The sequence below is a fragment of the Leucoraja erinacea genome, chromosome 8 (genome assembly GCF_028641065.1).
Source record: "Leucoraja erinacea ecotype New England chromosome 8, Leri_hhj_1, whole genome shotgun sequence".
NCBI lineage: Eukaryota > Metazoa > Chordata > Chondrichthyes > Rajiformes > Rajidae > Leucoraja > Leucoraja erinaceus.
The window spans coordinates 21,688,691-21,700,158 of record NC_073384.1 but is presented as its reverse complement, the minus strand read 5'-3'; positions in this window follow the sequence as shown (position 1 = coordinate 21,700,158).

Below are 11,468 nucleotides of genomic sequence, written 5' to 3'. Positions count from 1 at the left end.
CCAGGAATACGTCAGATTTGGCCCTGTGAGAGCGCTCCATGAGTTGTTTCACACTTCGGTCAGCCCGTTCAGCCAGCCCATTAGATTGTGGATATTCAGGGCTGCTGGTGATGTGGTGAAAATTCCAGCATCTGGCAAACTCTCTGAATTGTTGGCTGATGAGCTGGCTGCCATTGTCCGTCAACAGCTTGCCTGGAGATCCATGGATTGAAAAATGACGAGATAATTTCGAAATCACGTCGCTGGAAGTGGGGCTGCTGAGAAAATCAATGTCGAACCACCCTGAATACGAATCCACGAGCACCTAGTACTGCTTGCTGTGCCACTCAAATAAATCAGCTGCCACTGTAGACCAAGGGAGTGCAGATACAGGATGATTTTCTCAGCAGCCCCACAGGTCGCTTTTGTTCATGAGGTGCCATGCTATTGCACACAGCACAAGCTGCCACATTGTCGTTGATGTATTTGGCCATGCCAGGCCAGTAAAACATGCTTTTCACCCGTGAAACAGTGGCTTCAGCTCCTGGGTGTCCTGCATGTACAGTGTCAAAATACCGGTGATGCAACGAAGCAGGAACCACAGCCTTGTGTCCTTTTAAAACAATCCCGTCTACATGGTGCAACACAACTCTGGAATTAAACTGATTCACGAACAGGGTGATGGGTGTGGTGAGAAATGAAGCAGGTATATCAACACGTAAGGGTCACTTTTTTTTTTTCTTTTTCTTTTTGGTTTTTACCTTCATACTCTTCTATAGGCTTTTACTCGTTCACTCCTGGACTGCACTATTCGGTAGTCTAGGGGTTTACACATCACTATTTCTTTCACTTTCTCTCTTTCTCGCTCTTTCTCTCTTGCTCTACTTCTTTCTTGTTAAATTTAAAATTTAAGATGCACAGTAAATGTATTTTGTCATATTCCACAGTTTATACTACTGTACATTGCTTCTAATAACAAATACAATTTTTTTTTTTTTAAAAACACAATCCCGTCTTGTAGCACTAATTCGTCCCGAACAGGGAAGAAAGGTTGGACTGGGCCAGCCACGCTTAATGACAGAGGTTAGGGACCGTAGGGTCTTGTCGGTGGCAGTGTGGTCAACTAAGTCCTCCATCCATGATGAAGGGATGAAGGATACGGACATCACGATAAAGTCATCATCCTGCGAGGGCAGATTATCGCAGGTTTTCCAAGGTGCACGTGAAAGAGTGTCTGCCAGGTGCATATCCTTTCCACGTTTGTCGGTGAGGACGATGTCATATTTTTGAAGTTGCTGTAGCATCCGTTGTAGGCGCGCTGGAGAGTTATGGATAGGTTTATTGAAAATGCTGATAAGAGGTTGGTGGTTGGTGGTTGGTTTCAACTGTAACTGTGCAACCAAAGATGAAATTGTTGAGTTTTTGCAGGCAAAAACAACCGCTAGTAATTCCTTTTCGATTTGGGCGTATAGTTGTTCTGTGTCAGACATGGTGCGCGAGGCATAGGTGACAGGCTTATTGCCATGGCCATCATACTGAAGGCATGCAACACCCAGGCCATGTTGTGAGGTGTCACATGTAAGTGTAACAGGCACCCATGATCAGACGTAGCAGGCAAATTTCACAACCGATGACAGATGAATGTAAAGTCAAACATAGTCTGGATACTTCACAACCGGCCTGCTAACTCGAACGGCACGGGTACGATAGAGGCCATCTCCATTCCTCTTCTCTGGGGACAGAGTTGGTGATTTCACCACCGTGGGGGAGTGGACAAACGCCTCTGGGGTCGAAGCAGGAGACTGTGGCACAGGCGAAAATGGGACAGACACTGTCACAGGCATGGATTGTTGTGCTGGCAAGAGCATGCGAGGGTCACCAGATGCAGAATGAACTTGTACAATCCGGATAATAAGGAGGAGAGATTGGCTTCTCCACCACGACAAGCTTCTCCACCACGACAAGGTGACAATCCACAGAGAAAACTTAAGTATGGTTTGATTGTATTCTGTCACAGTCTGCCCTCTCCTCATTCTCATTCACTTCACCTCCCAGTACTTTTCCACCGGTCCCTCCTTCTCTTCACCTGCCTGCCTGCCTGCCACTCCCCTCTCACCAACCCAACTCTCCTCACCTGTTGCACTCAGTTGCCTCTGATCACCTATTAACCCGGTTTATAGACTCTGCTCACCGTTCACACAGTGCCAGATTGTTCTCAGCATTCATGCAAGACTCTCCAGCGATTTCCCGACTGCCTACACGGATTCGAACCTGCCTGCCCCTAACCATTCCGTCCTGTCGTCTTCCCGGATATCACCTCAGCCTTCTGTCCGCGACCACGGCCTTCATCCCGTACCTCCTGGTTTCTGTCTGCCTCTCTCCTGGGCTGTTTGGTGTATCCCTGCAACAGCTCCTCGACTTCCTGCCTGGCTTCGACTCTCCTTTCATCTGTCCCTCGCTGGTTTGTTTGCATCGTGTGTTGGATCTCCTGGTTACCGGACCTTCCGCTACCCCGACTACATCTCCTGCCTGCCCCTCTTTGGAACCCTCGCTCAATCCTGAGCCTCTGTGTGAGTACGGTGTACCCATTCCTGGGTTACTACTCTGTGCTACAGTATCGTAATAAAGTTCATTACCAATTATACCTGCCTGATTCTGTGCTGCTATTGAGACCAAGCTATACCCGTTACAGTATTTATGTCTGGTATGATATTCATGAATTGTATCACTGTAACTAATAGTACGCAAACTGAAGAAACAAAGATTTGCATTATATCTCAATACACCTGACATTAATAAACCAACGCCAATGCAAAATTGATGTTTTTTGCATGGAAAAACCTATCTAATTCCTTCTTAAGTATATTCAGTAACTTGGTTTCCACTTCATTCTGTGAGAGAGAATTCTCAAGATTCATCCCATTCTGAGTGAAGAACTTGCTCTTCATTTCATTTCTATATCTCTTGTCCTGTCAGCCTGTCCATTTCCCAAACCCTAGCCGAGAGATGCATCTCACTTACATCTAGTAGGTTCATCTGTTGAAGGTCTACATAAAAACCTTTGGTGCGATCATGATAAAAAGATCAGAAGTGATAGGAGTAGAATTAGGCCATTCTGTCCATCAAGTCTACTCTGCCATTCAATCATGGCTGATCTATCTCTCCCTCATAACCCCATTCTCCTGCCTTCTCCCCAGAGCCTCGGACACCCGTACTAATCAAGAATCTATCTATCTCTGCCTTAAATATCTATATTACTAAAAGTTTGATCTTGACCACTTCCTGTTGTTCTGTATATTGATTTTAGAAAAAACGCTGCCACTTACGGCTGTGATATTTGGCCATCTTATTCAGAGTCCCCCTCCGCTGTGCAGGACAAGAGGATTTTTCACATCTATGACAAATAAAAGAGTTATTAGTGTATAAAAAATGTTGAGATTCTCTCTCCTGAGGGACTAAAACCCGGAAGTGTTGAGTGCCACAGGCAATCTCTGCGAGATGGGGGAGTGAGAGGGTCACGTCTCTCAGTCTGAGCTGTGAATAACACTGAACACATGTCTACTAAACTGTAAGTGTGGTTTTACTGACCTTGAGTGCCCTTAATATGGTTCAAAAATGAAAATGTGGTTGGCTTGAAGTGAAGCACTGCAAATGGCTGTTGGTGGTGATGGTTGCTTTGAAGTGAAGCACTACAAATGGCTGTTGGTGGTGGTAATTTGACTGTATATTCATTTTAGATAAGTAAGTAAGTAAGTAAGTTTATTGGCCAAGTATTCACATACAAGGAATTTGCCTTGGTGCTCTGCCCACAAGTAACAACATGACATACAGTGACAGTTACAAATGACTCAGAAAACACTAAACATTAATAATAATAAAACATTAATGATAAAACACCATTGATCAAGCATGTGAACCAACAAATACCAGATCAAAGAGAGGCTACAGATTTTTGGCTGTTGAGTAGAGCAACTACTCGTGGATAAAAACTGTTTCTATTTCTGGCTGTGGCAGCTTTGACAATCCGGAGTCGCCTTACAGATGGAAGTGATTCTAAGAGTTTGTGGCCAGGGTGAGAGGGGTCAGAGATGATCTTGCCTGCTCGCTTCCAGGCCCTTGCAGTGTGCAGTTGATCAATGGAGGGAAGGTTGCAGCCAATAACCTTCTCTGCTGATCGGACGATTCAGTGCAGCCTCCAGGTATCGTGCTTGGTTGCTGAGCCAAATCAGACCATGATGGAGAAGGTGAGAACAGACTCTACGATGGCCATGTAGAATTGGACCATCATTGCCTGTGGCAGATTGTGCTTCCTCAGCTGCCGTAGGAAGTACATCCTCTGTTGTGTCTTTTTGACTGTGGTGTCAATGGTCGCCCCCCACTGAAAGTCCACATTAGCAAATTTGCAGATGACACAAAGCCGGGTGGCAGTGTGAACTGTGAGGAGGATGCTATGAGAATGCAGGGTGACTTGGACAGGTTGGGGAAGTGCACAGATGCATGGCAGATGAAGTTTAATGCAGATAAATGTGAGGTTATCCACTTTGGTAGCAAAAACAGGAAGGCAGATTACTATCTAAATGGCGTCAAGTTGGGAAAAGGGGAAGTACAATGGGATCTGGGGGTCCTTGTATATCAATCTATGAAAGTAAGCATGCAGGTACAGCAGGCAGTGAAGAAAGCGAATGGCATGATGGCCTTTATAACAAGAGGAATCGAATATAGGAGCAAAGAGGTCCTTCTACAGTTGTACAGAGCCCTAGTGAGACCACACCTGGAGTATTGTGTGCAATTTTGCCCCCCTAATTTGAGGATGGGCATTATTGCTATTGAGGGAGTGCAGCGTAGGATTACAAGGTTTAATTCCCGGGATGGCGGGACTGTCATATACTGAAAGAATGGAGCAGCTGGGGTTGTACACTCTGGAGTTTAGAAGAATGGGAGGATATCTCATTGAAACATGTAAGATTGTTAAGGACTTGGACACGCTAGAGGCAGGAAACATGTTCCCGATGTTGGGGGAGTCCAGAACCATGGACCACAGTTTAAGAATAAGGAGTAAGCCATTTAGTACGGAGACGAGGAAACACCTTTTCTCACAGAGAGTGGTGAGTCTGTGGAATTCTCTGCCACTGACAGAGGGGTTCAGGCACTGTCATAGAAACATAGAAACATAGAAAATAGGTGCAGGAGGAGGCCATTTGACCCTTCGAGCCAGAACCGCCATTCGTTGTGATAATGGCTGATCGTCCCCTATCAATAACCCGTGCCCCCCCCCCCCCACTGGCCACCAATATTGCGTTAGTGGACCTGCCCACCCGTGAGAACATGGGACCCAACGGGTCCCACTTAGTCTAGTATCCACAAACCTTGCCTCTACAGCTTTCTGTGGCAAAGAATTCCACAGATTCATCAGAGTAAAAACAAGGAACTGCAAATGCTGGTTTATAAAAAAAAGTCCCAATGTGCTGGAATAACTCCAGACAGCATAATTAGAAAACATGGATATACAACATTTTGGGTTGGGACCCTTCTTCGTACTCAACAGATAATCTTAAGAAGAGTTTCCCTGAATAGATGCCATCTACTTGGCTGAAAGTCCTCTTGAACTAGTTAAATTGAAATTTTGCTGAAAAACTTGGACAATGGTATTTATTTTTCTTTGAAGAAACATAGAGGTTCATTGTTATAGATGCAAAGATTATCTGTTGGCAACCTTTTTGAAGGAAGTTGGGTCAGAACTGGTAATTTCAACTAAACGTTAACTCCAAATTACCAACAGGGGTAATGGTAGAGTTGCTGCCTCACATCGGCAGAGACTGCAGGTTCTCCAAGTGTCCGGGTTCTCCCCGTGACTACGTGGGTTTTTCCTCAGTGCTCAGTTCCCTCCAACACTCCAAAGACGTACAGGTTTGTAGGTTTATTGGCTTCGGTAAATATTGTAAATTGTCCCTAGTATGTAGGATAGTTCTTGTGGATGGGCATCGCTGTTCAGCGTGAACTCGGTGGGACGAAGGGCCTGTTTCTGTGCTGTATCTCTCAAATAAATTAACTATAAAATCAATGTCGTTTAATATTTTTGCATCTTCAGAGCTTTTGTTAAAATGACCAAGCCTATGAAATGAAGAGCTACTGATGTTGGAACAACCTTCCATGTTGCCCCCCTCTGCGCTTAGCTCCCTTGGCACTTTTAGTACTGTCTACTCTTTGAGAGGAATGGGCAGCATGGAAGCAGAGGAACAAGATGTCATGTAGGCCATCGAATCTGAGGGCTAATCTGAATTTCAACTCAATCTGTTTGCCTCTGTCCTTTATGGTTTAATGCCCTTATTTAATACATTTTCAAGCACCAATTTTCTTCCAGCATCCATGTTTTTTTGGCGGATAGAATTCTAGATATCTGGCATGCCTTGTGATTTTCCTACTAAATGCCCTTTGCTCTAATATTGCTTCAAAGTCCTTGAGTTCCCCTGACGGAAATAGTTTATAATCTTTTGAACCTTTCAATGTTTTAAATGACTCCATCAAGTTTACCGACCTTGTGAACACAATGCGATGCCACCTGGATGACCATCGAAGGGTTCTACAGGTGGAGGGTTGTCAAAAAGGCAACTAGGATCATTATCCTGGCTATGCTCTCATCTCGCTGCTACCATCGGGAAGAAGGTACACAAACTTGAAAACTGTGATCTTCAGGTTCAAAAATAGCTTCTTCCCAGCAACCATCAGACTCTTGTGCACTACACTACAATTGTAATCCTACCTCAACAACTATGACCTACGACAGATTCTCTTTTGGTTGCACTATGTATTTCACTTTTGCACTATTGTGGATTGGTTACCGAGTACTACTGATTATTAATTTATAGTATTATTGAAAAATGTTCTCTCATCATTCAATAATCTGCTAAAAGGAATAGCTTCCTTCACTTCAAACTTTTGTAATCCCACTTGGATGGCTTCCAAGTTGTGTTCGCACTGACTAGAGCCAAAGAGCCTTACATCATGAAAACATGCCCTTTGGCCCATCATGTCTATGTTGACAATCGAGTACCCATCTGCAATAATCCCATTTACCAGCATTAGGTGAAAGAATGAATAAATGAATTAATTATTTATTGAATGAATGAACACTATTGTCACATGTGACAAGTCACAGTGAAACACTTCACTTGCATAGCCAAGGTATGCAATAGTCGCCACATAAAGGGCGCTGGCAAAGTTACAAAGTATACACAGTGAGGAGGAGATTCACTGTGATGGATGTTTGTGTAAATTGTGTTGTGTCTTGGTTCTATATCTTGTGTGTATGACTACAGAAATCAAATTTCGTTTGAACCTCAAGAGGTTCAAATGATAACAAATAAATTGTATTGTATTGTATTGTAGAATCCGTACCAGGTCCTCTTTTGTCCCCCCCCCCCCCCCCCCCCCCCCCCCCCCCCCCCCCACCCCCCCCAACCCCACCCCCCTCATGGCAGTCCCCCCACGCCGGGTCTACATTGTCCATTGTTCTACCCCCTCCCCCACAGCGGCCCCCCCATGTCATGTCATTGTCCTCCATTCCCCCCCCCCCCCCCCCCCCCGCCCCCTCATGGTGGTCCCATCACACCGAGTTGCCGTTGGTCCGTAGTCTATTACGCCTTGGTGACATATATGCTTGTCTAGCTGCATCTTAACTTCTGTGAGAGTACTTGCCTCCACTACCCAGTCAGGCAGTGTGTTCCAGTGATTGTTATGGATTCATAGAGATACATACCACCAAAACAGTCCCTTTGGACCAACATGTCCATGTTTTTTTCCCCATCTCCGCTAACTCTCAATCTGAAAAGGGTCTTGACCCGAAACGTCACCTATTTTTTCTGTCCAGAGATGCCAGCTGACACGTTGAGTTACTCCAGCATTTTGTGTCTTTCTTCCATTCTGACTATGTTGCCTAATCGAGCCAGTCCTACTAACCCATGCCTGGCCCATGTCACTCTGAACCTTACGTATCCGTGTATCTGCCCAAGTGTCTTTTTAAATATCATAATTATACGCGACAACCACTTCCTTTGAATTAGAATTAGAATTAAAATTAGAATTTCCTTTATTGTCATTCAGATCTTACGGTCTGAACAAAATTTCGTGCCTGCAGTCACACATACAATAATACAATAATAAACAACAACAAACACAAATTAACATCCACCACAATGAGTCCTCCAAGCACCTCCTCACTGTGGTGGAGCCAAAATCTTAGGGCTGCAGTCTCTTCCCTCCTCTTCTCCCTCTGCGCTGAGGCGATACCCCACCGGGCGATGGCACAAACAGTCCCGCGGCTCACCGAACCCCGCAAACGGGCCAGCTCAAACACCGCGGCCCAGGGTGGTCGAAGCTGCCGCCCTCCAGTCCGGCGGACGCAGCCGCTGGCCCGCAGCTGAACCCCGGACTCAGGTCACTGCCGCCAGAACGCCGTCCCAGCCACCGGAGCATCGTTCCAGCCCCTAGCCGGATCGCCCTCACGTGAGTGCCGTTCCTCCCTCGGGCTGCGCCGCTCCAACGGGAGCGCCACGTTTTTGGCATCTCTTTCCATACAGGCACTGTTTTCTGTGTGAAAAAATTGCCCCTCAGGTCCCTTATAAATCTTTCTCCTTTCACCTAAAACCTATGGCCTCTTGTTTTTGACTCCCCTACCCTGGGAAAAAGACTGTGTCACTTTTCCTTGTCTATGCCCTTCACGATTTTACAATTCACTGCAAGGTCACCTCCAGTGTAAAACATCCTGGCCTATCCACTGTGGTCCCACCAATGCCTTGCACATTGTATTGGGAATCCTTATCAATCACATGGTTACTCCACTTGCAAGATATTTTTTTCAATCCCCATTATGTATGGAACTGGAAAATAATTCTCTCAGTGTTAATGCCAGTGGATGAGACAGATTGTTATTCTGAGCAGGCAACTCCATACATTCTTATTCAGTTCTTTAGTCTGTTTCAGCAGTATTTGCACCACAGAGAATTCTGCTCGACACCCTTTCCTTGCAGCTAGACTTCGCAAAATAAAAATCCGATCTGAGTTTCTGAGCCAAAACTGCGAGTGTTGCTGGCATTATCCTGGGTCCTGCCACTGATAACACAAGAGAGCTCTGTTACTTGATGAGTTAAATCAAGGTTGATTCGGCTCAGCATGCTGCGTCTGTTGGCTTTGAGCCAGTTCTCCCAAATGCATCATCAGCACACTCATGCCCGGTTAACACATTCATAGACTTTCCCTCCTCCCACCCACACCATCATCAGTCTCTCAAACAGCATCACAATCTTCCCTCTGTTACCCTGCCCAGCGATCCATTCACACTGTGATCACTCTGCGTGAAGAATCTGGATGATATTTGACCATTTATGAGAACTATCAATAATAAAAATAAGGAAACATAGGCATTAGGAAATGTGTAGGAATGCTGCAGATGATGGTTCAAAACCAAAGATGGACACAAAATGCTGGAGTAAGTCAGGCAGCCTCTCTGGAGAGAAGGGATGGGTGATGTTTCGAGTCGAGTCCGAAGAAGGGTCTCAACCCGAAACGTCAACATTTCCTTCTCTCCAGAGAGGCTGCCTTCCTTGCTGAGTTACTCCAGCATTTTGTATCTAACATAGGCATCAGGAGCAGGAAGAGGCCATTCGGCCCTTCAAGCTGGCTGCAACCATGGACAATGACAGTTAATCATCCAAAATCAGTGCCCTCTTGCTTAATCTCTATATTCTTTGATGCCTTAAGTGTTAAGAAGTACATTCAAGTTTTTCTTGAATACATTTATTGATTTGGTCTCAAATGAATTCTGTGGTGGAGAATTCCGAAGGTTAACCTTTGGATAAAGAAATCTCTCGTCATCACAGTCCTAACCTATTCCTTATTCTGACTTAATCCCTGATTCTGGACTCCTCATCTGGAGCAGGTTGATCCGTGTAAGAATTTTGTAGGTTTCAATGCTTTCTTCTATTGCTTTTTTGATGATAATAATAGTAACATCTCAGATGACCTGCCCTGGGTCCAGTACGTGAATGCAATTATGAAGATAGACACAAAAAGCTGGAGTAATTCAGTGGGACAGGCAGCATCTCTGGAGAGAAGGAATGGGTGACATTTCTGGCCAAGACCCTTCTTCAGACTCGACCCGAAACGTCACCCATTCCTTCTCTCCAGAGATGCTGCCTGTCCCGTTTAGTTACTCTAGCATTTGGTGTCTATCTTTGGTATAAACCTGCATCTTCTTCAGTTCCTTCCTACACATTTCCAAAATGTCTATGTTTCCTTATTTTTATTGCTGATAGATCCCATAAATGAAAACAATTGAAGATGTGTTGCAAGAACTGTTTGGATGTGTGATGTGTTTGGGAGAACTGGCTTGAAGCCAGCAGATGCGGCATACGGAGCTGAATCAACCTTGATTTAACTCATCAAGTCACATAGCTCCTCAGCGCAGGATCAACCTTGATTTAACTCATCGAGTAACATGGCTCCCTTGTGCTATCAGTCAGTTTGCAGCCCGGAGGCGGAGCAGAACAGAACAGCAACGGGACTTTTTAAACAGGACCCGTTGGTGCAGCTGAGGGAGTAGGTTTCCAGCCCGGAGGCAGAGCAGGACAGAGCAGCAATGGGTCATTTGTAAAGGAGTCATTTGCATGACTCTTTGAGAGGCACAGCAGCCATTAAGAAGAATGGGAGGTAGAGCATGGGTGTTGGGAGAGGCTGTGTGTTGGTGTGAAGAGCTGTCTTTGAGAGGACATTTGAAGGTGAGTACTGAGGCTGTGGCTTGTGAGGCTTTGGTGTGGAGACTGAGGTTAAAATAAGGTGAAGATAGAGACACAATGCAGGAGTAACTCAGCGGGACAGGCAGCATCTCTGGATAGTGCGGCACGGTGGCGTAGCGGTAGAGTTGCTGCCTTGAAGCGCTTGCAACAAAGAGGCGCGGGTTCTATCCCGACTATAGAAGCTGTCTGTATGGAGTTTGTACGTTCTCCCCGTGACCGCGTGGGTTTTGTCCGAGATCTTCGGTTTCCCCCTACAATCCAAAGACGTAATTGGTAGGGTAATTGGCCAGTGCGTATATAGTGTGTAGGGACAATTTGGACCGATGGTGCATCTCGAAACTAAACTAAAACATCACCCATTCCTTCTATCCATAGAAGCTGCAGCATTTGTGTCCATCTTCAGTTTAAACCAGCATCTGCAGTTGAAATAAGGTGAGGTATGTCCCTTTCACCAGCTCCTCTTGGCATTCAGGGGCATTGGTGGGAGGTCAGGGAGGATTTCCAGCGACCCGGAAATGAATCCAGATTCCCTAAGGATTACACATGTGTTCAGTTGTAGCTACGGACTGGCCATGTGAGGGAAGTGGAGCTGGGGCTGGACGACATCATGATCGTCTTCAGGAGAGAATGAGAGCCTCATAGGTAGGAGTTACAGTGAGGTGGTCATGCACAAACACTTTTCACTGTAACTCGGTTTCC